Genomic DNA, 23,640 nt, shown 5'->3' with positions numbered 1-23,640 from the left:
AGAAAAAAAGATCCAGGAACATAAAGCGACTCCTTTCCTTTTCAACTCTCCACCTGAAGATGCCCATGTGATGCAGGACCACCCAGGGAAAAAACCCACCCCGGAAGAAATCCTAGATCTTAAAGCCAGTCCCAAACATAGCAAAAAGAACAAAAAAGGCTACATTTCCGCCTCCCAACACAATTCCCCGCCAGGACCCATAAATAGTTTTGGAAGGTCAAGAGATAGGGCCATTGAGTAGGTCTCACGTGTCTTGGGGAGATCGGATCAGGGGTGAAAGTGAAAGAAAAGGGGAAGCTAAGGCCTCTTCCACGCAGCTAAATAAAATCTCGCACTATCTGCTTTGAATTGGAATATATGGCAGTGTGGACCCAGATAATCCAATTCAAAGCAGATATTGTGTGATTTTCTGCCTGGATAATTTGGGTTATATGGCTGTGTGGAAGGGCCCTAAGCTCAACAGCCATTCAACAGCAAGGCAACGCCAGGACCATCCAAGAATGTCAAGAATGTAACTCCACGTGGTCCTCCTCCTCCACCTTCTCCCAGCCCGGAGCCCCTTCCCTAAGACACTGGCCCAACCCTTGCCATCCCTCCGCATCCATAAGGTTTACCTTGGCTTCCCTATCCCATCTTCCTTCCTTCTTTGCTTGATTCTTTCCTCCTTAAGGCCAAGGAGGCGATGGTGTCCACAGCCCTAGACCAGGCGCTTTATAAAGCCTGTGGCCTCTGGGGCGCCATTGGCTGGCCCCTTCCCTCCTCTGGCCCGGTTCCTCCAATCAAGTTCAAGAGCTGGGGGCTCCTCTCCCCACCCACAAGCCCCTCCCCTCCTTGAGCCCTTGAGTGGATCAAGGGGTTGGGTCGGGCCAGAAGGTGAAACAATCAAGGAAAGGGCTGGATGGGGAAGGAGATAACTCAATCCTTGGGCACAATGGCCCACCGCCTCCCTTTCATCCCCCCAGGCCTGGCCTAGGAAGGCTGGTGGGGAAGGGCTTTAGGCATGCAAATAGGACAGCCATTCTGTGCCACCCTTTGTTTCAAGAGAAAACCCAAGGTGACCATCAGGCCAAATCCAATCATTTCTAATCAAGATGAAGAATCCCAGTCCAAGTTGGGGAAGACTTCTCCATTGGACCTGTTCAGACTGGAGAGCTAAGCCACATTATATTTCTTGTTATAATAGACCAGCCATCTCCATTAGTTTCAACCATCCCTATGCAAAATAATCATCATCACCATAATCATAATCATGAAATAATAATAATAATAATATGAAATCCAGCATGTCTATTTTTTTCTGTGTCATACAATAAAATAATAATAATAATAAATAATACTTCTGGAACATGGCCATACTGCCCGGAAAACACAGAACACCCCAATAATAATAATAATAAAATACAGTAGAGTCTCACTTATCCAAGCTAAACGGGCCGGCAGAAGCTTGGATAAGCGAATATCTTGGATAATAAGGAGGGATTAAGGAAAAGCCTATTAAACATCAAAGTAGGTTATGATTTTACAAATTAAGCACCAAAGCATCATGTTATACAACAAATTTGACAGAAAAAGTTGTTCAGTACGCAGTAATGTTATGTTGTAATTACTGTATTTACCAATTTAGCACCAAAATATCACGATATATTGAAAACATTGACTATAATAATAATAATAATAATAATAATAATAATAACTTTATTCTTATACCCCGCCCCATCTCCCCGAAGGGACTCGGGGCGGCTTACATGGGGCCATGCCCGGACACAACAGTATAAAAGCAAAAACAAAACAATAAACAAATCAATCAGCAATAAAACATCAGCATCGATAAAAAACAGCCATAAAAAGTCAACATACCAAATAAAATGTTAAAATCATGAGTTGAATTCAAGGATCTACAAAAATGGCTTGGATAATCCAGAAGCTTGGATAAGTGAGGCATGGATGAGTGAGACTCTACTGTACATCACACAGTCCTAAACACTTGAGAAGTGTTAAACTTGTGATTTTGTGATACGAAATCCAGCATATATATATCTAATTTGCTATGTCATACTATGTGTCAATACTAATAATAATACAGCCCAACCAACAAAACATGTGTTGTCGAAGTCTTTCATGGCCGGAATCACTGGGTTGATGTGAGTGATGGACCTTCCACAGATATATAACCCCACTTGTCTAGTTTCCAACAGACCTCATAACCTCTGAGGATGCCTGCCATAGATGTGGGCAAAATGTCAGGAGAGAATGCTTCTGGAACATGGCCATACATCCTGTAAAACTCACAGAAACCCAATAAAAACATTCTTGGGTGTTTTGGTTTTTAGGTCTGTTCCTGGTGTTATTTGGAGCACTGATTCAGAAAATTGCATTGGATAGACTGCATCTGCTCTAATATGGTCATATGAGTGAGCAGATGAAAACTGATATGTGGTATATGTTCTATATATCAAATAATAGAGCTGATAGGGGAAAACTGGTGCCATTTTTGGAGTCAACAGATCAAATATACACAAAAACATTTGAGGCACCAGAATACCCCCTCTATTTTACCTTGGTTAGACCACACCTGGAATACTGAGTCCAATTCTGGGCACCGCAGTTTAAGGGAGTTGTTGACAAGCTGGAATGTGTCCAGAAGAAGGCGACTAAAATGATCATGGGTCTGGAGAACAAGCCCTATGAGGAGCAGCTTAAAGAGCTGGGCATGTTTAGCCTGCAGAAGAGAAGGCTGAGAGGAGACATGATAAGGGCCATGTCTTCTTAAACGCACAAATCTTGTGATGTCAGTTTCCTGATATCGCCTGATAAGGTACACCAGTTTATTCCAAACCGTGGTCTGGAAGTGCAAATGGGAGATAAAATGAACCAGTGATTTTGTGGTTCATATTCTTCACTACTCTCCCACATTACCTCACTTCCATCTCTCCTAACCACTTGCACCATTAATCAGCATACCAAAATGCCTTACGATATTACACAGAATGTAATAATTCTATAATATAATTCTCTTGCACAAACCCCACTGAAATGACTGGAAGCTCTGCAAGACCAGGGCTTCAATTCGACTTCCTGTGGATTGTGACACTTTTTTGTTTGCTTCCTCATTGGGTAGAAAGACAAGGCTAGCTTATACACTGCTTTAGCACATGTGTGCATTCCTCTCTTTTTCTCCTTCTGTTTGTCCGTGTCCGTGTGTATCAGAGAGAGAGAGAATTTCTTTCATTTTGCATTTTCTCTCCTTTGATTGTAAACCTGACATTCGAAGATAGATCCCCCTCCACAATTCTGCAATGTGCCAAGTTAGGTCCCAGATCTGGCAGAAATGCAGGAGATTGTTGATTGATCAGCCAATAAAGTTGAATTTGAAAGGTGCACAGAACAGATGCATGAGGATCTCCAAGCCATGTTTGATTACAGTAGCGTCTCACTTATCCAACATAAATGGGCCAGCAGAACATTGGATAAGCAAAAATGCTGGATAATGAGGGACTAAGGAAAATCCTATTAAATGTCAAATTACATTATGATTTTACAAATTAAGCACCAGAACATCATGTTTTACAACAAATTGACAGAAAAAGCAGTTCAATACACGGTAACGTTAATAGAATCATAGAATAGTAGAGTTGGAAGAGACCCCATGGGCCATCCAGTCCAACCCCCTGCCAAGAAGCAGGAAATCGCATTCAAAGCACACCCGACAGATGGCCATCCAGCCTCTGCTTAATAGCCTCCAAAGAAGGAGCCTCCACCACAGTCCGGGGGAGAGAGTTCCATGTTACATAGTAATTACTGTATTTACGAATTTAACACCAAAACATAGCAGTGTATTGAAAACATTGGCTACGAAAACATTGGCTACTAACAACTTGATTACAAATAAAGATAGAATTGCATAAAATTAACTTATAGTAACAACATTGTCAGAAATTAAATGTGTAAAAAGTTCACTCCTTGCTGCCTAGAGAAGCAGCTGTAGATCCGGGCAGGAGGCAGACTGCGCTGGATAATCCAGAATGTTGGATAAGTGAATGTTGGATAACTGAGACTCTACTGTACATGTTTAGGCACACTTCATTGAGAGTTAGAAACATTTAGGACATTAAGACAGAAAACTGGCGCCCCTTTTACACTGCCATATAAAATCCAGATTATCTGCTTTGAAATGGATTATATAGCAGTGTAGATTCATATAATCCAGTTCAAAGCAGACAATCTGGGATCAGATCCTGGGATATAGGACAGTGTAGATCCAGCCTACTCAGCTGAATAGGTTGGAAGTCTTCCCTACATCCCCAAAACCTGAAAGCTGGCTATGTGTACAATTTAGCAAGGAAAAAAAACATATCACATTTTTCTCAGTCTTCAGACCATGCTGAGGGCAATGGGAATTGTAGAATCTGTGCTGGGTTGAGAGAGGATATTATAAATACTTTAGTCCGATCTTTTGCAAGGTGGTTGTTGTGTGCCTTCTAGCCATCCCTGATTAATGGTCACCCTAAGACAAATCTATCATGGGGTTTTCTTGGAAGAACTTCTTCAGAGAAGGTTTGCCCATACTGTCCTCTGAGGTTGTGAGAGTGTGACTTTCCCAGGGTCACCTTGTGGTTTCCATGGCATGGCTGGAAATTGAATCCTGGTCTCCTAGTGTCCTAGTCCAACACTCAAACAATTGGACTATGTTGGCTCACTTTGCAAAGTTACTTCTGAATCCATTCCTTGCTGAAGTATACCTGGCGCTGTAGTGTTTGGAGCAGGGAAAATACATCACATGTGGTTGTAGCGCAGATAAAGTATTAGTATACAGAAAGGAAATACATTCAGTTTCTCTTTGGTTTTCCCCCAGATTCCCAGTAGTTTCTTCCCATATGGGGAGGAGGAATACCCACAGGACAGGGTCCACCCGGTGGTGCAATGGATTAAACCCTTGTGCTGGCAGGACTGCTGACCTGAAGGTTGGGTTGCTGACCTAAAGGTTGCTGGTTCGAATCTCTGGTGAGTGTGGATGAGCTCCCTCTGTCAGCTCCAGCTTCCCATGCAGGGACATTAGAGAAGCCTCCCACAAGGATGGTAAAACATCAGTCATCCAGGCATCTCCTGGGCAACGTTCTTGTAGAAGGCCAATTCTCTCACACCAGTCGCTCAGGTCACTCCTGACACACATACACACACAAAAGGACAAAGACTCACCAAGTGCATGCCAAAATTAGTGGAGACTTAGGCATGTTTAATTTTGTTCTTATTGGCATGTGCTTTCAAGTAATTTCTAATTCATGGCAATCCTAAGGTCAACCTCTCACCAAGTTCTATTGGCAACATTCATTCAGAAGACAGCACTGCTTGTCCGGCACCCAAACCACTACACCATACCAGTTCTCCTATAGTACATAAAAATGTTAATTTTATTTACTATGTTTTTATCCCATACAATTCCAAGCAGGTCTGATAGAGCAAACATATTCATTCATTTCTTTTTCCTGTTTTATCTTTTGCTCCAACTCTATAAAGCTGGTTAAGCAAAGATATAATGATTGTCCCAAGTTCATCATGAGGACATGAAATTCAGGTCTCCACAGTCCTGGCTCTGATCCCTCACCATGCAACATGCCCACTGTCACATTTTTAAATGATTTCAGTTTTTAAATGCAAGCATATATGTAAAGTTCAATAATGGAAGGTGTAACTCAAGTGCTTTCAACCCTTGCAAAGCATTTCATTCATTTTCTCTTCCAAACATGTTAACATTTTGAAAGTAGCGTTAAAGTCTAGTTTGTATCAATGGGATGGAAACAAATTACTATATGTACACATTATTCATTTGCAACAGAAAACGGAATGGTTTATAACCCAAAATATGCAGGTAACAATATTAATTTCTATTATAGAGGGCTTGTAATAATTACAAGATAATGTTTTGAACTATTATAAACTGGGTTGCTGTGAGTTTCCCGGGCTGTATGGCCTTGTTCCAGAAGCACTCTTTCCTGACGTTTTGCCTGCATCTATGGCGGACATCCTCAGACGTTATGAGGTCTGTTGGAAACTAGGCAAGTGGGGTTTATATATCTGTGGAATGTTCAGGGTGGGAGAAAGAACTCTTGTTGGAGACAAGTGTGAATGTTGCAATTAAGCACCTTGATTAGCACTGAATAGTCTTGCAGCTTCAAGGTCTGGCTGCTTACTGCCTGGGGGAATCCTTTATTGGGAAGTGTTAGCTGGTTATGATCGATTCATGTCTGGAATTCCTCTGTTTTCTGAGTAGTGTTCTTTCTTACTGTCCTCATTTTAGATTTTTTTTAAAAAATACTGGTAGCCAGATTTTGTTCATTTTCTGTTGAATTTGTCCACATGCTTATGGATTTCACTGGCTTCTCTGTCCAAAATGTATTTTACAGCATTCTTTTCAGACCCACCTGTCCCCATATTACTGTTGGTTTACTGTCAATGCTGTCTCTCCAAGTCAACCTGCCATTTCAGGGTTATCAATGCAAAAGACTTAATTGGGCTCAGTCATCTGGTAATCCCATGTTTCCAGCCCATTGGGAAACAGTATTAAAATATTAAATAAAAGACTATGGATTCAGAATTAACTGCTCTCTTTCCCAAGCCATGAAAATTTGGGTTAAAGATCTTCATACTCCTTACATGCAGCATTTAATCCTGCATTCAGTTTAATTCAGTTCAGTTCAGCTTGTTTGATTCATTCATTCTTTAATTCCTTGTAAAGCTCCAGCAATTTACTCAATTATCAAACAGCAGTCAGTGCAATGTTTTAATCCTTTTAGGTTGTTATAAAAATCTCAGGGAAACCAAAATAAATTAATGAGAAAAAACTTAGTAGAGAATGTGCTTTTCTGATTTGTAGAAATTGTGAGCTGCTATGAATGGACATTAATGGTAATTCCCTTTCCTGACTCATACTGGGTGGAAAGACCAAATTGGAGAGGTTTGCAAGTTAAACAAATAAGAAATAGTGGGAGAAAGAGTTCACGTTTATTAAATTTTGAGTGTTTTATTATCTGGGGGTAAACTCAATATATCAATATCTTTATGTGTTGGTCATTTACTATGAAACTTTCACTAGAAACCGGTCACAATTTTCAACCAACATTTAAACACATGTAGGTGGGAATCTGATGCCCATCAACCAGTGAGTAAACTGTATTAAACTCAGAGGGATGTATGACAGAGTAGAATCACCACTTCGTCACACTAGAGCTTGGATTCATTTTAAATCCACTTTTAGGGAACGGGCTTTAAACAGTTCATCCAGACAGGTCCTGGGCGTCACCAAACTACAAATTCCAGAATTCTGCAGGAGGCAGAAACCAGACTTAAAGTGGATTCATGCTCTACGGTAGTTTGATGATGAACTGAGTTAGGTTTTCAATGCTTTGCAGTTACTACAAATGTCTTCCTGCTGAATACCAACGGACTGTAAAGCCAAAGTCCAATTGCTAAGTCCCTAGTCAGAGTACAATCTATGAATTGATTGTGGAGTGACAAATCAGCTCCTATGGAAACTCCATTGATTTATTTAGTCTGCTATTGACGGGACTTTCAGAGATTCCAATATCTAAAAATAGGCTGATGTGGACCTTCAAGTCATTTCTGACTTATGACAACCTTAAGGAGAATGGGTCATGGATGTTGTCTTGGTAAGATTTGTTCAGATAGGGGTTACCTTTGGCTTGCATGGAGGCTGAAAGTGTATGCTTTATTCTAAGTCAACCTGTGGGTTTCCATGGCCTGCGGAGATTCAAACCATGGTCTCTAGGGTTGAATGCCACAACTACTACTGCATTCTGACTCTTTCTGACTCTCACACAGGGCTTTGTTTTTTTAAAGACTTCTGGCAACCCTAAGATGAACCTATCAGCAGCCCCTTCTTTTTACTGAATCCATAAAACAGGGGATGTTTACTGGGGGTGAAAAAAGCATCTTAGCCCTAGAAATGAAGGAGTTAACTGTTATCAGGAGGATATTGTCAGTGTGTGTGTGTCTCTCTGTGTGTGTCTTTTGGTTGGGGAAGCATTTGGGGACTGAAAAGGATCCGGCTTCCACTTCTGATGGTTGATGATGGCTTGAAGCAAGGAGATGGAGGGGGCTGGGCTGGGCTGGGGAAAGACTATTTGACCCTCCCTTAGTGAAGATTCCTGCATATCAATAGTTTTAGGGAAGAGTCCCTGGAGGAGGGAAAAGGCAGGAAATCTTTGGCCCATAGGGGGTTGCTGTATGTCTGTGTGTGTGAGTGAGTGTAGGGAATGGCTTGCATTTGAATGCAAGCTGAATAGACAGAGGGGCTTTGTGATGGGAAGATTAAGTACTTTGCCAACAAGGATCCCAACAATCCCCCCCCCCACATATCTCTTCTCTGCCCCAGTCCTAAGAATTTTCTGGAGATGGGGTTGACTTGCAAAAGCATTTTATTCTCAGCCTTCCATTGGAAAGGGAATGGATACCAAAGAAAAAGAACAAGTATGATTTTTCCAAGGCTTCCTCCATTCCAAGCATGGTTGCTTCCACATTCTGTAGAAGGAACTCTATCGATGTCCAACTCACTCACTTCTTGCCAGGCTTGAACAACTTGGGACCCACTAAGTGTTCATGGGCAACAACCAGGGCCTGGAATTTGACTCCTGTTTTAAATGGCTCAAAGAATTAAAAGCTGGGGAAAAAATCCTTTCTGAACCTTTGGCAGAAAATCATGCTGGCTGGGAGAATTCTAGCAGTAAGTGTTGTGTGCTTCAAGTTGTTCCCAACTTGTGGCAATGCTATTATAGGATATTTTTTTTTGCAAGCTGTAGTCAGGTTGCTATCCTCTGAGGCAGAGAGTGTGACTTCTCCAAAATCCCTATAGAGTTTCTATGGCAGATTGGCGATTTGAACACTGGCTGGGTCCAACTTGCTCCCGCCCACCCAGCACCAGGCACTGCTGGCCAAAGAACGGTCTCTGATTTGTGAAGCCAGTTGTCAGCATGTCTTCCAATGGTGCCCATGGTAGATCACTGTCCAGAATAGTAGACCAGACTTTTGCTCTAATACTGCAGTGTTCTTCTTTCCCATTTTCTGAGATTTGAAAGATAAGACTAATTCCAGGCATGAAATAATCAGGGCCAGTTAACACCTCCCAACAAAGGATTCCCCCAGGCAAGAAGCAGCCAGGCTTTGAAGCTGAAAAGTCATTCAGTGCTAATCAAGGTGGCCAGTTATAACATTCACACATATCTCAGGCAGACAAGAGTTCTTTCTCCCACCCTGGACATTCCACAGATATACAAACCCCGTTTGCCTAATTTCCAAACAGACATCACAAACCTCACAACCTCTGAGGATGCCTGCCATAGATGTGGGCGAAATGTCAGGAGAGAATACTTCTAGAACATGGCCATACAGCCCGGAAAACATACAACAACCCTGTGATCCCGGCCATGAAAGCCTTCGGCAACACATTAGACATCACAACCTCTGAGGATGCCTGGCATAGATGTGGGCGAAATGTCAGGAGAGAATACTTCTAGAACATGGCCATGCAGCCCGGAAAACATACAACAACCCTGTGATCCTGGTCATGAAAGCCTTCAACAACACATTAGACATCACAACCTCTGAGGATGCCTGGCATAGATGTGGGCAAAACGTCAAGAGAGAATGCTTCTGGAACATGGCCATAGAGCCCGGAAAACTCACAGCAACCCAATAAGACTCATTTTTTTTTACAGTTCCCTTCATCTGCAGTGTTGGTGGATTTATTATTTGATTTATGAACTGAATCTATACGAGGGCCACAACTGAACTGAACATTGTCAGAGAAGCAGCACTTTATTCCAAAGATGACATTTACCAACTGAGTCAACCAGCATGCCTTTCAAGGAATGAATTACTACTCAGCCAGCATTGCCTCTCACTTCTGTGATGCTACAGAATAAATTTCAAGAGAGATAGTGCAGCCTCATAGGTAGACTAGGACATGGGTTCAAACTGCGACTCAGCCATGGAGTTGCTGGATAACCTTGGGCAGTATCGCTTCTCAATTCAAGGCACACAATTTTAACTTTCATGGCTTAATGCTATGAAGTCTTATAGTGGTCTAAATCCTAATGTTCATCCTGACTTGAGTAGGATTTACTCTGTCCATCATCTCCTTGGCAAAAGGCTGAGATGTAGGCATAAGAACACAACCATTGCCCAGCTGAATGAGAGCAATGACAGATTGATTTATCTCAGTGTTTTGCTTTCCCAGTGGCTGACCAGTTGCCCCAATAGGAGGGCAACCAATAGGACAGGAGTGCAATAGCTCATGTTCCACTGCAACACTTACTTTATTCTGAAAGTAGTACATCATTATCATAAGGATTGATATAAAATAACATAAAGGAATCCAGTTGTTTTGAGATTAACTGACTTTATTATTTCTTCCAGATATATTCAAAGGTGCCACTGGGTTCAAGGACTAGTAATCATTTATAGCTGTTTCCACCTGCCTCCTATGCATAAGAGAGGTGGCTGCTTGAGGGCAGCATATGAGGAAAAGAAATGCTGGGTTGCTGTGAAATGTCAGAAGCATTCTCTCCTGACATTTCGCCCACATCTATGGCAGCCATCCTCAGAGGTGCATAAGAGAGGTGGCTGCTTGAAGGCAGCATATGACGAAAAGAAATGCTGGGTTGCTGTGAAATGTCAGAAGCATTCTCTCCTGACATTTTGCCCACATCTATAGCAGCCATCCTCAGAGGTTGTGGAGTGTTGGAAACTAGGGAATGGGGTTGATATATCTATGGAATGTCCAGAGTGGAAAAAAGAACTGTTGTGTATCTGAAGCAAGTGTGAATGTTGCAATTGGCCAGCTTGATTAGATTGAACCGCCTTGCAGCTTCAAAGCTTGGCTGCTTCTGAAAAGAAATGCTGTTAAAATGCTGAAAAACACTCTCTTTTCCCTTATCTTAATGCAACCACTTTTGCATGGGGGACACTGCAACTCCAGTAATCCCCAAATCTGGACCAAGGATGATAGGTATTTTACTCCAGGTTGCAGAAAGATGCCGTATATGTTTCCAGACAAGACATTTGGGTCTGAAAGTAGATGGGCTCAAACTCAAGGGATCTTTCACAGTACACATTGTAGCATTATGGTTCCATTTTAATTGTCATGGCTGTGCCCTATGGAAAACTGGGGTTTGTAGTTTGATCAGAAGCCTTAGAGGAGCTCCCTGTCTGAGGATTATAAAGGCCCCTCTCTTTAGAATCCTGTGATATTGTGTGTTTTTAGTTGCCGGTTTCTTTAGACTCCTTGGAAAATTGATAGTCATATGCTTTGTGCCCAGCGAATCACATCATATTCAATGTCTTGCCACATATGCCTTCAATGTTTAAATAGATTGAGATCGATGGAATTTCCTCAACCTTAGAATAGATAGGACATGATTCAAGTTGTTAGCCTAAGGTGGCACCTCAAAAGCTCTGGGGAGTGACTCAAGCTATTATCAGCCATCTTTGTGTAAATGCTATCTCAACAATACCGGGCAGAGGTGATGGTGACTCACAAAAAGCCATCTAAATCCAATCATCTTCAGAGGGTTTTGTTTTTTCTCCCCCTCTGCTTCTAAAGTAACTTCCGAAAATTCCCAGAGAAGCACATGACCCAAGACTTGGCCACACTTTCCTACACATGATGCATTGTATGCAGGCAGTTTTGGGAATGTGCTTGGACAAACTTTTGGGGATGGGGTGGTCGGGGATGGGGGACTAATTATCAGCTCTCAAATTTTTAAAATTACATTCACAGTAAATTTTAAAAAGCAACAAATATAACCCCCCCCTCCCCTAATATCCCATAATCCCTCCCATCCTTACCATACAAAAATCTAAGAGATTCCTCTTCACATTTGATTGGTTCCAACCCTAAAGCAAGCTAGCATGGTAAGGTAAAGGTAAAGGTTTTCCCCTGACATTAAGTCCAGTCATGTCAGACTCTGGGGGTTGGTGCTCATCTCAATTTCTAAGCCGAAGAGACGGCGTTGTCCATAATCACCTCCAAGGTCATGTGGCTGGCAAGACTGCATGGAGCACCGTTACCTTTCAACCAGAGCAGTACCTATTGATCTACTCACATTTGCATGTTTTTGAACTGCTAGGTTGGAAGAAGAGCATGGTAAAGTTATCTGAATTTGAACTGTGTTTCCAACTGTCTAGGGTTAGAATTCCTGTCCACTCATTGGAGCTCAGTATGTGGCTTTGGCAAAGACACTATTTCTAAATCTTAAAAGAAGAAAAAGACAAACTGCTTCAAACTAAATATTGCTGAGAAAACTCTAGGAGAGAGTTGACATAACTCTAAATCATCTGGAAGGTACACAACAACAACAGCAGCTGCAGCAACATAGATGGGGAAAGCGATGATCGAAGGCTTTCATGGCCAGAATCACTGGGTTGCTGTGAGTCTTTCTGCTATATGGCCATGTTTCAGAAGCTTTTTCTCCTGACATACCGCACCACCTCTGCCACAGATATGGGTGAAACGTCAGGAGAGAATGCTTCTGGAACATGGCCATACAGCCCAGAAAACTCACAACAATCCAATGATTTATTTGGTTCTTTGTGCAGTTTCTAAAAGCGTGAGATTCATGTTGGGATGACTGTATCGAGTGCTTTTCAACTTTCCATATAAGCTCTTCATGATAATGGCAGCTCTGACACTAACCTTGACCCAAAGTCTGTGTTAATTCATTGCATGTTCATCCTACCATTCTTCCAAGGAGCTCAGCAGATCTCCACAGCATATATGGTTTATCTTTCTCCTTTTCTGTTTTGTTCTTCTAACAATACTGTGAAATTAGTAGTGGGAATTATGGCTAAAAGGAAACATATGAACCCAGGCCTGCTTTTGTTCATTGTACCACACCATAATTACTACAACAGGCTTAGGGTATATTCCTCTGCCCCCCACTATCCCTTACCATAGGTCTTTCTGGCAGGAAATTCAAAATGACGTGGAGATCTGCAAGGTCCATAGTCTGCATTATACCATGTTGATGAACTTCAGGATCTTGAATCTCTTCTTAACAGTCGGTTCTGACTTGAACGTACTGTTGGGTTTTCTTGGCAACATTTGTTCTGAGGGGGTTTCCAAGGCCAAAGTGGAAATTTGAACCCTGGTCTCTGGAGTCCTAGTTCAATCCTCAGATGACTACACTATGCTGAATTTATAGAGTGAAGAATTATTAATAGGGATGCCATGAGCAAGTAGACAGGAGTCCATAAATGCTTATGCTAGAACTGTCTTTTTCTCAGTACATCTCATATCAGATACAAAGAAAGTCTGATAGTACTCTGATTTGTTGTTGAAGGCTTTCATGGCCGGAATCACTGGGTTGCTGTGAGTTTTCCGAGGTGTATGGCCATGTTCCAGAAGCAGTCTCTCCTGACATTTCACCCACATCTATGGCAGGCATCCTCAGAGTTTGTGAGGTCTATTGGGAACTAGGCAAGTGGAGTTTATATATCCTGTCCAGGTGGGAGAAAAAATTCTTTTGTCTGTTTGAGGCAAGTGTGAATGTTGCAATTGGCCACCTTGATTAGCATTGAATAGCATTTCATCTTCAAGGTCTGGCTGCTTCCTACCTGGGGGAATATGGAAGCTCATCAAACACATTTACAACATAATAAAATATGAGAATCTAAAATGCATTAAAAGTATAGGATAGTTGTCAAAAGCTATAATGGCTGGCATCACTGGGCTGCTGTGAGTTTTCCGGCCTGTATGGCCATGTTTCAGAAGCATTCTCTCCTAACGTTTCACCCACATCTGTGGCAGGCATCCTCAGGGATTACGTGCCAAGAGGAAGAAGGCACATCAAATACTTTCGTGATTGCCTTCCATCTGGAAACGTATGTCCTCATTGTGAAAGACTATGCGAATCCAGAATAAGTCTTCACAGTTATTTATGGATCCACTGCCAAGACTCCGTCTTTGGAAGACACTCTTTCTTGGTTATAATGTGATCGCCCATGACCATGACTTATGTTGACATTTTAATGTTAATGTTGGATTTTAATGCATTGTTTATTTATCAATATGTAATGTATATGTGTGGCATTGAATTGTTGCCTTTGTAAGGCCACTCTGAGTCCCCTTCGGTGTGAGAAGGATGGGGTATAAATGTGCTAATAAAGAAATAAATAACAACTGAATTAACAACTGATGCTTTGGGTACCTGTGTTGCTGCTTTCAAAATGTAACATGAATCACTTTGTATTTTTCATATAGTTGCTTTATAAAATTACACTTAGTAGTAATTTCATTTTTTGTTTTACAATATTTCTGAATGACCCAACAGATGTGAGTAACAGAATACCTAAGGTATGGTATAAAATAATACCAAAGGTAACGAATAAAATAAATTGGAGGTTTTTTTTCCGTGTCAGGAGCAACCAGAGTTTGCTTCTGGAGTGAGAGAATTGGCCCTCTGCAAGGACGTTGCCCAGGGGACGCCCGGATGTTTTGATGTTTTACCTTCCTTGTGGGAGGCTTCTCTCATGTCCCCGCATGGAGCTGGAGCTGATAGAGGGAGCTCATCCGCGCTCTCCCCGGGTGGGATTCGAACCTGGCAGCTTTTAGGTTAGCAACCCAACCTTCAAGTCATGAGGCTTTTATCCCCTAGGCCACCGGAGTTAGCATGGTGGAGCGGTTTGAGTGTTGGACTATAACTGAGAAGCCTGGATTGGAATCCTATCTCATCCTTGGAAACCCATGAGGTAATCTTTGGAGAGTCTAACTCTCTCAGCCTTAGAGGAAGGAGATGGGAAAATAATATTGTCAAGAAAATCCTAGGAGAGTCACTGTTAATCAGAGCTGACTTGAAGACATGCAACAACAGCAAATGTGTTGACGCTTACCTTCAAGTCATTTCTGACCTATGGAGACCCTTTCATGGGTTCTTCTTGGCAAGATTTATTCAAATGAGATTTACTATTGCTTTTCTTGAGGCTGAGAGTGTGTGATTTGCCCTAAATCACCCATTGTGTTTGATGGCCAAACATGGGTTTTGAATTCAGGTCTCTAAAAGTGTAGTCCAATGCTCAAACCACAACACCACTTTGTCTCTCCCATGTACCACAACAGATAAACACAACTGGTAGCATTTAGATGGATAAGGAAAGCAAAGGCCACAACCACTATACAGCCTGAATCAAAAGTCAATATTTCTTGACTACAACTTTTTTTTATGTCAGGAGCGACTTGTGAAATTGCAAGTCGCTTCTGGTGTGAGAGTATTGGCTGTCTGTAAGGATATTGCCCAGGGGATGGCAAGATGTTTTGATGTTTTACCATCCTTGTGGGAGGCTTCTCACATGTCCCCACAGGGGGAGCTGGAGCTGACAGAGGGAGCTCAATAATGCTCTCCCCGGGTTGGATTCGAACCAGCAACCTTCAGGTCAGCAACCCAACCTTCAAGTCATCAGTCCTGTCAGCACAAGGGTTTAACCCATTGCGCCACTGGGGACTCCTTGAATACAACTGGCACAGCATCATACTGGCTCTTTTAGATGGAACTCCAATTGATACAAGCCAAGGAGCTATATTTATCAATGGAAAGATATCTGAGAGTGGGCTGCTATGCCCTGAGGCACTGGATCTTTGATCAGGATGGCAGGAAAGATAACGTGACTACAAGTGAAACCTGTTTGCCATTTGGTATTCTAAGAATTAAGGAGAGAAAAACATTCCAGGGCACACTGCAATCAGAACTTGACTTTTCCACATATTCAGAGAGCCTTTTAAGGAACTACAGTAGAGTCTCACTTATCCAACATAAATGGGCCGGCAGAACATTGGATAAGCGAATATGTTGGATAATAAGGAGGTATTAAGGAAAAGCCTATTAAACATCAAATTAGGTTATGATTTTACAAATTAAGCACCAAATCATCATGTTATACAACAAATTTGACAGAAAAAGTAGTTCAATACGCAGTAACGCTATGTAGTAATTACTGCATTTACGAATTTAGCACCAAAATATTACGATGTATTGAAAACACTGACTACAAAAATGTGTTGGATAATCCAGAACGTTGGATAATTGAGTGTTGGATAAGTGAGACTCTACTGTATATATATTTCAGGAGGAGAGACAGCATGGGGCAGTTATAGGACTATAACCCTATTTACCCTAGTATTATTTTTGTCAGAAGCGAATTGAGGAGACAGTTATACCCGATACACTCAAATTTGAATACTGTTGGGGTTGGGGAGGATTGATTTTGTCATTTGGGAGTTGTCATTGCTGGGATTTATAGTTCACCTACAATCAAAGTGCATTCTGAGCTCTACCAACAATGGACTTGAACCAAACTTGGCACAACAAACTCCCATTACCAACAGAAAATACTGGATGGGTTTGGTGGGCATTGACCATGATTTTTGGAGTTATAGTTCCCCTACATCCAGACAGCACAGTGGATTCAAACAATGATGGACTTGGACCAAACTTGGCAGGAATACTCAATATGCCCAAATGTGAACACTGGTGGAGTTTGTGGAAAATAGACCTTGAGATTTGGGAGTTGTAATTGCTGGGATTTATCGTTCACCTACAATCAAAGAGCCCCTTGAACCCCACCAACGATAGAATTGGGCCAAACTCCTCACACAGAACTCCCATGACCAACAGAAATATTGGAATGGTGGGCATTGACTTTGAGTTCTGGAGGTGTAGTTCATCTACATCCAGCCTTCTCTGCCAAAGGGATTCCTAAGACCATCAGAAATATGTTTTCTGATGGTCTTTGATGACCTCTTTGACACCCTCTTGTGACCCCTCCCCCCCCCCCCCCCCCCCCGGTCCCAACCTCAGGTTGAGAAACACTGCTTTAGTGACCAGGGTTCAAATGCTGGCTCAGGAATGGAAACCCATTGGGTAATTGTGGGCAAGTTATCCTGTCTCAGCATCAAAGAAAAGCAAAGACAAACCCCTTTTGGAAAATAAATCTTGCCAAGAAAACTCCAGGATAGGTTCTTTTAAGGGTCACCATAATTTAGAAATGGCTTGCAAGCACACAGCAACAACCTTTCAAGAGCTAATGCATCTTTGGAGATTGATATTTCTGTATTATTTGCACAGAATGGATGTATATCTTTGAATGTAACCAGCAAGCATGGGTTACAAGAACAATGTCTTTCACTTGATGTTGCATATAATTGTTCTCTTTACTTGTAGGCAAGCTCAAAGAGAGGTACTCAGGAGAAATTCCACAAAACAATAGGGATGCGATTGATGAGAAACCCTACATTATCTCTTATAAAAGGTAGCAATACTTTCAGTAGATATACAGGCGCATTGCTTTGTTAGTGATTCAAAACAGTTTCAATTATTTTTAAAAGGCCATTGACATCATCTGATGGCTGGGCAATTTGTTCTAAAGTGATTCAAGAGTAGATTACATTTTGTTTCCTTCTGTTTTAATGAGTGTGTCTACTAATGTTTGGCTAAATACAGTCAAGACAGAAAATTGAAATGCCAACATACAGGCACACTCTGCTTCAGAGGTATGGAACCTGTGGTTTTGTGTTCCTTCAAATCATTTCTGATTTATGGCAATCCTGTCAGAATTTGCTTGGCAAGGATTTTTTTTTGGGTAGGGCTTGTCTTCTTTTGAGGCTGAGACAGTGTCTTTGCGGAAGGTTTCCATGGATGAAAGTGTCTCCCAGACTTCTACCCAACACTAAAGCCATCACATCCCTTTGTCTTTTGCAAATATCCAGTAGAAACTACATTCTCACTTCCCAAAAGCCAGCAGATCTTGGAGGCTAAACATGGTCAGCTCTGATTAGTGCCAATGAACCCCAGATACTATAGTTATATTTCAGGGGAAGGAAACTGGCAAAATCATCTCATAGTGTTGCTTTCCTAAGAAAACTTTATGAAATGCATGGAATTACCATTAGTCACCAGGTGACTTGAAGGAAGCTACACACATAAATGGGAGTAGAGTGTAATACTTTTGGGTTGCTGTGAGCTTTCGGGGCTGTATGGCCATGTTCCACACGTATTCTCTCCTGACGTTTCGCCCACATTTATGGCAGGCATCCTCAGAGGTTGTTAGGTCTGTTAGAAACTAGGCAAGTGGGGTTTATAAATCTGTGGAAGGTACAGGACGAGAGAAAGAACTCTTGTCTGCCTGAGACATGTGTGAATATTGCAATTGGCCCCCTTGATTAGCTTTGAATTGTCTTTTAGCTTCAAAGCCTGGCTGCTTCCTGCCTGGGGGAATCCTTTGTTGGGAGGTCTACTGGCCCTGATTGTTTCCTGTCTGGAATTCCTTTGTTGTTTTTTTAGTGTTGTTCTTTATTTACTGTCCTGATTTTAGCATTTTTTTTTTAATATTGGTAGCCAGATATTGTTCATTTTCATGGTCTCCTCCTTTCTGTTGAAATTGTCCACATACTTGTGGATTTCAAGGGCCTCTCTGTGTCATTTGACATGGTAGTTGTTAGAGTGGTCCAGCATTTATTGTTCTCAAATAGTATGCTGTAATACTTTTCTTTCAACCAAAGCTGGATCTTAAGAGTTAAATGAGAAAGTCCCTTGTGACTTACTCCCAAATTAGTGAAGATGGGGATGCCACTTTCAGTTGGGATCATCCCAGAAACTTTAAGGGTCTCCCCTTATTCCATCCCCCCAGAAAGTGACTAGAGTGACTGGAGTGGGGTTGGAAGGGATGTTGTCTCAATGCAAGGAGATACTTTCTTTTCTCACATCCCGGCAGTCTCTCCCATCTGATATGCAGGAATTTGGCCTTCAAGGCGAAAATTCATTTGCAAATTGAGGAAGGGTGGGAAGGTGGGAAGCAAACAGAAACAAAGGGGCTGTGAAGTGGAGTGGGGGTAGTCATAAGGAAGGATGGGGTTGTCTGTCTCAAAGCTGATCCAGATCCCCTGTTTGTTGCTCTTTGCTCTTTTTAAGGGGTGCAGGTCTCCCATAAGCCTTCTTCAGGGTGTGCTGGCAAGAAAAGTGAAGCCACACCATTAGTCTGGAAGGGAAGCCATGGTATATGGGAGACGGAGCGGGGAGAAGGATGGTGCAAGCAAAAGACTTGGTGGCAAATGATTTACAGCTGGAGCTTTTGCTTGTTTACTCTGAAGTAACTCCTACAAAGAGAGATTACAACCTTAGTGTAAACTCAATCAACTAAACTCGCATTCTGAACCTGAAAAAGTGGAGAACAAGCAACTAGCTAGTTTATTGTCAGCCAAGATCACTATTCCAAATAGTCAATAGTCAACTGCATAATGAATACATGTGGACAATGCCCTATATCTAGAAAGATCAGCAATTTTGTTGTTTATTTGTTCTGTTGCTTCCGACTCTTCGTAACTTCTTAATTGGATAAATTCAGAAATAAACACCACTGGCTTAAAAAAATAGCAATGCAAGTCTTTACACTGGATAATACATTTATGACAACCAATATCACAGAAATATGTTATGTTTCTGGGTACATCTCATCACTTTATCAAGATAAGAGTTATATATATAGTGAGTCCTCCAGATCTGTGGATTCTTCATCCATAGATTCAGTGAGTCCTCCAGATCTGTGGATTCTTCATCCATAGATTCAGTACCTATGGTGTTAAAAATAACCCAAAAGAAAACCTTGGTTTTGCCATTTCATATAAGAAACACCATTTTGTTATACCATTGTATATAATGGAACTTTAATCCACGGATTTTGGTATCAGGGGATGGCTTTGGAACCACACCCATTGGATATCAAAGGCCCACTGTATATAAAATTATAGGAGTTGGAGGAAGGAAGGGAAATGGTTAAAAACAAGGACACATTTAATAACCATTTTTATTGTGTCAGAAGCAACTTGACAACATACTGCAAGTCGTTTCTGGTGTGAAAGAATTGGCCATCTACAGAGACGTTGCCCAGGGGACTCCTGGATGTGTTACAATCCTGCTGGGAGGCTTCTCTAATGTCCCTGCATGGGAAGCTGGAGCTGACAGAGGGAGCTCATCCGCGCTTGCCACAGATGCGAACCAGCAACCTTTAGGTCAGGAACCCAACCTTCAGGTCAGCAGTCCTGCCAGCACAAGGGTTTAATCCATTGACCCTGTCCTGTGGGTCCCTGCAAACTAGAGCTGACAGACGGGAGCTCACCCCATCTCGTGGATTCAAACTGGCAACCTTCTGGTCAGCAACCCAACCTTCTGGTCAGCAATTCAGCCGGCACAAAGGTTTAACCCACTGCGCTACCACGGCTCCTTTATAACCATGAGACGGGCTGTTACATGGAATGCAAAAAATTGAGATTGCAGACCTAATGAATCATCTGCAGGTAGAGCAGGTATCGTGCTAAATTTAGCCATGAATAAGTGTGACAGACATTTACAACAATTGCATTCCATTCCTAGAAATGCAACAACATATCCCCAGGTATTGCTTGTCCCATGCTGAGCCCAGAACAAGCTACTATAGCATGAGCAATCTTGCCCTGGAGTGCTTTGGTCATCTGTCTCATCCTATGTAGTAAAAGCAACCTTTATCAGGCTCGGTCTGATGTTTTTTCATTCTAAAATAGGGGGAAGAAAGGGGAAACTTCACTTCAAGATGATGGAAGAAATGCAGAAAATTCTAAACATCTTTACATGAATGTCAATACCACACAAAGTAAGCAACACAGGGATTTATATTGTTGTTGTTTCAAGTCAGCTTCCACTTCTGGTGACCCTATGCCAGGGGCTTCTTGGCCAGATGTCTTTAGAGGAGGTTTGCCATTGCCTTCCTCTGGGGCCGAGAGAGTGTGACTTCCCTAAGGTCACCCAGTGGGTTTCTGTGGCTGAACCCTGATCCCCAAATCTCTAGTTCGAACATCTGAGACTGTCAATGATCAGAGATTACATCATGACTCTTTCATGGACAGCTTACAAAGTTAATTTTTAGAAATATAAATGTGAAGAATTGAGCAGAAGTAGCATGATGTTGTCAGCCCCAGAGGATTTTCCAGTCACTCCTCAATTAGTATATCTTTATATTAGGAGCTCCCAGTTGTGGAATGAGTTAAGCACATTTGCCGGCAGGACTGTTAACCAAAAGGGCAGCGGTTTGAATCCAGGGAGCGGAGTGAGCTCCCGTCTGTCAGCTCTAGCTCCCCATGTGGGGACATGAGAGAAGCCTCCCACAGGATGGAAAAACATCAAATATCTGGACATCCCCTGGGCAATGTCCTTGAAGATGGCCAATTCTCTCACACCAGAAGTGACTTGTAGTTTCTCAAGTCGCTCTTGACATGAAAAAATATATATCTTTATATTCATCTTTCTTAAAAATAACCAGTCAACTCTGGAGTTTAGTTATGTGGGCATGGTCTCCCAAAAAGTATTTTGCCCTCCTCTATGAAATATTCCTTCATTCCCAAAATTTCTAACACTCCAGAGAGTGAGATGTTGAAAATAATTTCCCTTTAAAACATTTATATTTGCAAGGTTTGCATTTTCTTTGGTAGTCACTTTGCCTACTATTGCTCTTTAGATGCCTACACTATACTTCCAAATGCTCAATTGAGCTTTTCAATTACTGCTATGCTAGTGATGTGAGGACTGAAGGAATTTTTTTTAGAGTAGGTAGGAACTCAACAGGATTAGCCCCCAATTCTTTCAAGATCCTGTTGGCAAACCAGTTAAAAAACCAATAGGGTGCATCTACACTGTAGAATTAATGCAGTTTGACACCACTTTAACTGCCAGAGCTCAGTGCTATGGAATTATGAGAGTTTTAGAAGGTCTTCAGCCTTCTCTGCCAAAGAGTGCTGGTGCCTCACTAAACTACAAATTCCAGGATTCCATAGCATTGAGTGGTGGAAATTAAAGTGGTGTCAAACTGCATTAATTTTAGAGTGTAGCTGCACCCCAGGTTTCTCTGATTAATTTCTGTTTCACATTTGAACACACACAGTTTTTTCCTAAGATGTTTAGGATACTATTACAAGCTCATTAAGGCATGTCTGCTATTAGTAGATAAGATGGAATCTGGAACTAGTTTTCTAATATTCATATCCAATCATCTGAAATGGCTTCTTTTTCTTTTAACATATTAGTACATTGGGTTGCTGTGGGTTTTCCGGGCTGTATGGCCATGTTTCAGAAGCATTCTCTCCTGAGGTTTTGCCCACATCTATGGCAGGCATCCTCAGAGGTTGCAACTGACCACCTTGATTAGCACTGAATGGCCTTTCAGCTTCAAGGCCTGGCTACTTCCTGCCTGGGGGAATCCTTTGTTGGGAAGTGGTAGCTGGTCCTGATTGTTTCATGTCTGGAATTCCCCTGTCTTCTGAGTGTTGTTCTTTATCAGAGCCGGTCCAACAATGAGGCGAATTAAGCGGTCGCTTCGGGTGCAAAACATACGGGGACGCAGTCGAGACTGCTTTTTCTGTTGATTTCTTGTAAAACATGATGATTTGGTGCTTAATTTGTAAAATCTTAATGTCATTTGATGTTTAATAGGCTTTTCCTTAATCCCTCCTTATTATCCAACATTTTCGCTTATCCAATGCTTTTCTTTTTCAGTGATTGGTTTGGGGGTGGGGTGCCAAAATTCTGTTCGCCTACACTTGAAAAATACCTAGGGCCGGCTCTGTTCTTTATTTACTGTCCTGGTTTTAGAGTTTTTTAAAATACTGGTAGCCAGATTTTGTTTATTTTCATGGTTTCCTCCTTTCTGTTGAAATTGTCCACATGCTTGTGGATTAGTACATTTTTTTCTACGACATACTTTTTCTTCTCCCATACTTGGATAATTTATGGCCCTTACAGAAACCATAAAATGACACTATTTCTAGGTGAATGGTGTTTCACATTGTTATTGTTGTGTGCCCCTAAGTCAGGGGAGAACCTATGGCTTTGGGACAGGGGAGAATTATGATGATGATGTTTATTTATACCCCGCTTCTGGAACATCTGTACAGCCCAGAAAACTCACAACAACCCAGTGATTCCAGCCATGAAAGTCTTTGACAACACATTGATTAAAAACATATTCAAAGAATTTGCTCTCGCCTTTCTCTGAGGACAAGAGAGTGTAACCTATCCAAGTTCATCTAGTGGGCATCTATAGCTGAGCAAGAATTCGAATTCTCATCTCTCAGTGTCCAGCACTTAAACTACTACAGTACTTTGGCTCAGTTTTTTATATAGAAACTAATAAAGAATCTTGAGAGCATAGTAATTTGATGCTTATATTGTGCTATTCTAATAATACATTTTGTATGTGCATTTGATTTGTAAGCCGCTTTGAGTCCCCTATGGGGTGAGAAGAGCGGGATATAAATGTAGCAATAAATAAATAAATAAGTCCCTTCTGGTGTGAGAGAATTGGCCATCTACAGAGACGTTGCCCAGGGGACTTCCAGATGTGTTAGCTGGGCGGCTTCTCTCATGTCCCCGCAAGCTAGAGCTGACAGATGGAAGCTCACCCTGTCTCACGGATTTGAACTGGCAACTTTCAGGTCAGCAACCCAACCCGCAGGTCAGCAGTTCAGCTGGCACAAGGATTTAACCATAAGAATCAAAATGAAGAGCCATTACTCTTATTAGAACATAAACATTTGGGGGTAATGGTTTAGGCCAG

The sequence above is a fragment of the Anolis carolinensis genome, chromosome 2 (assembly GCF_035594765.1).
Source record: "Anolis carolinensis isolate JA03-04 chromosome 2, rAnoCar3.1.pri, whole genome shotgun sequence".
NCBI classification, from domain to species: Eukaryota; Metazoa; Chordata; class Lepidosauria; order Squamata; family Dactyloidae; genus Anolis; species Anolis carolinensis.
This window is presented reverse-complemented; position numbering follows the sequence as displayed.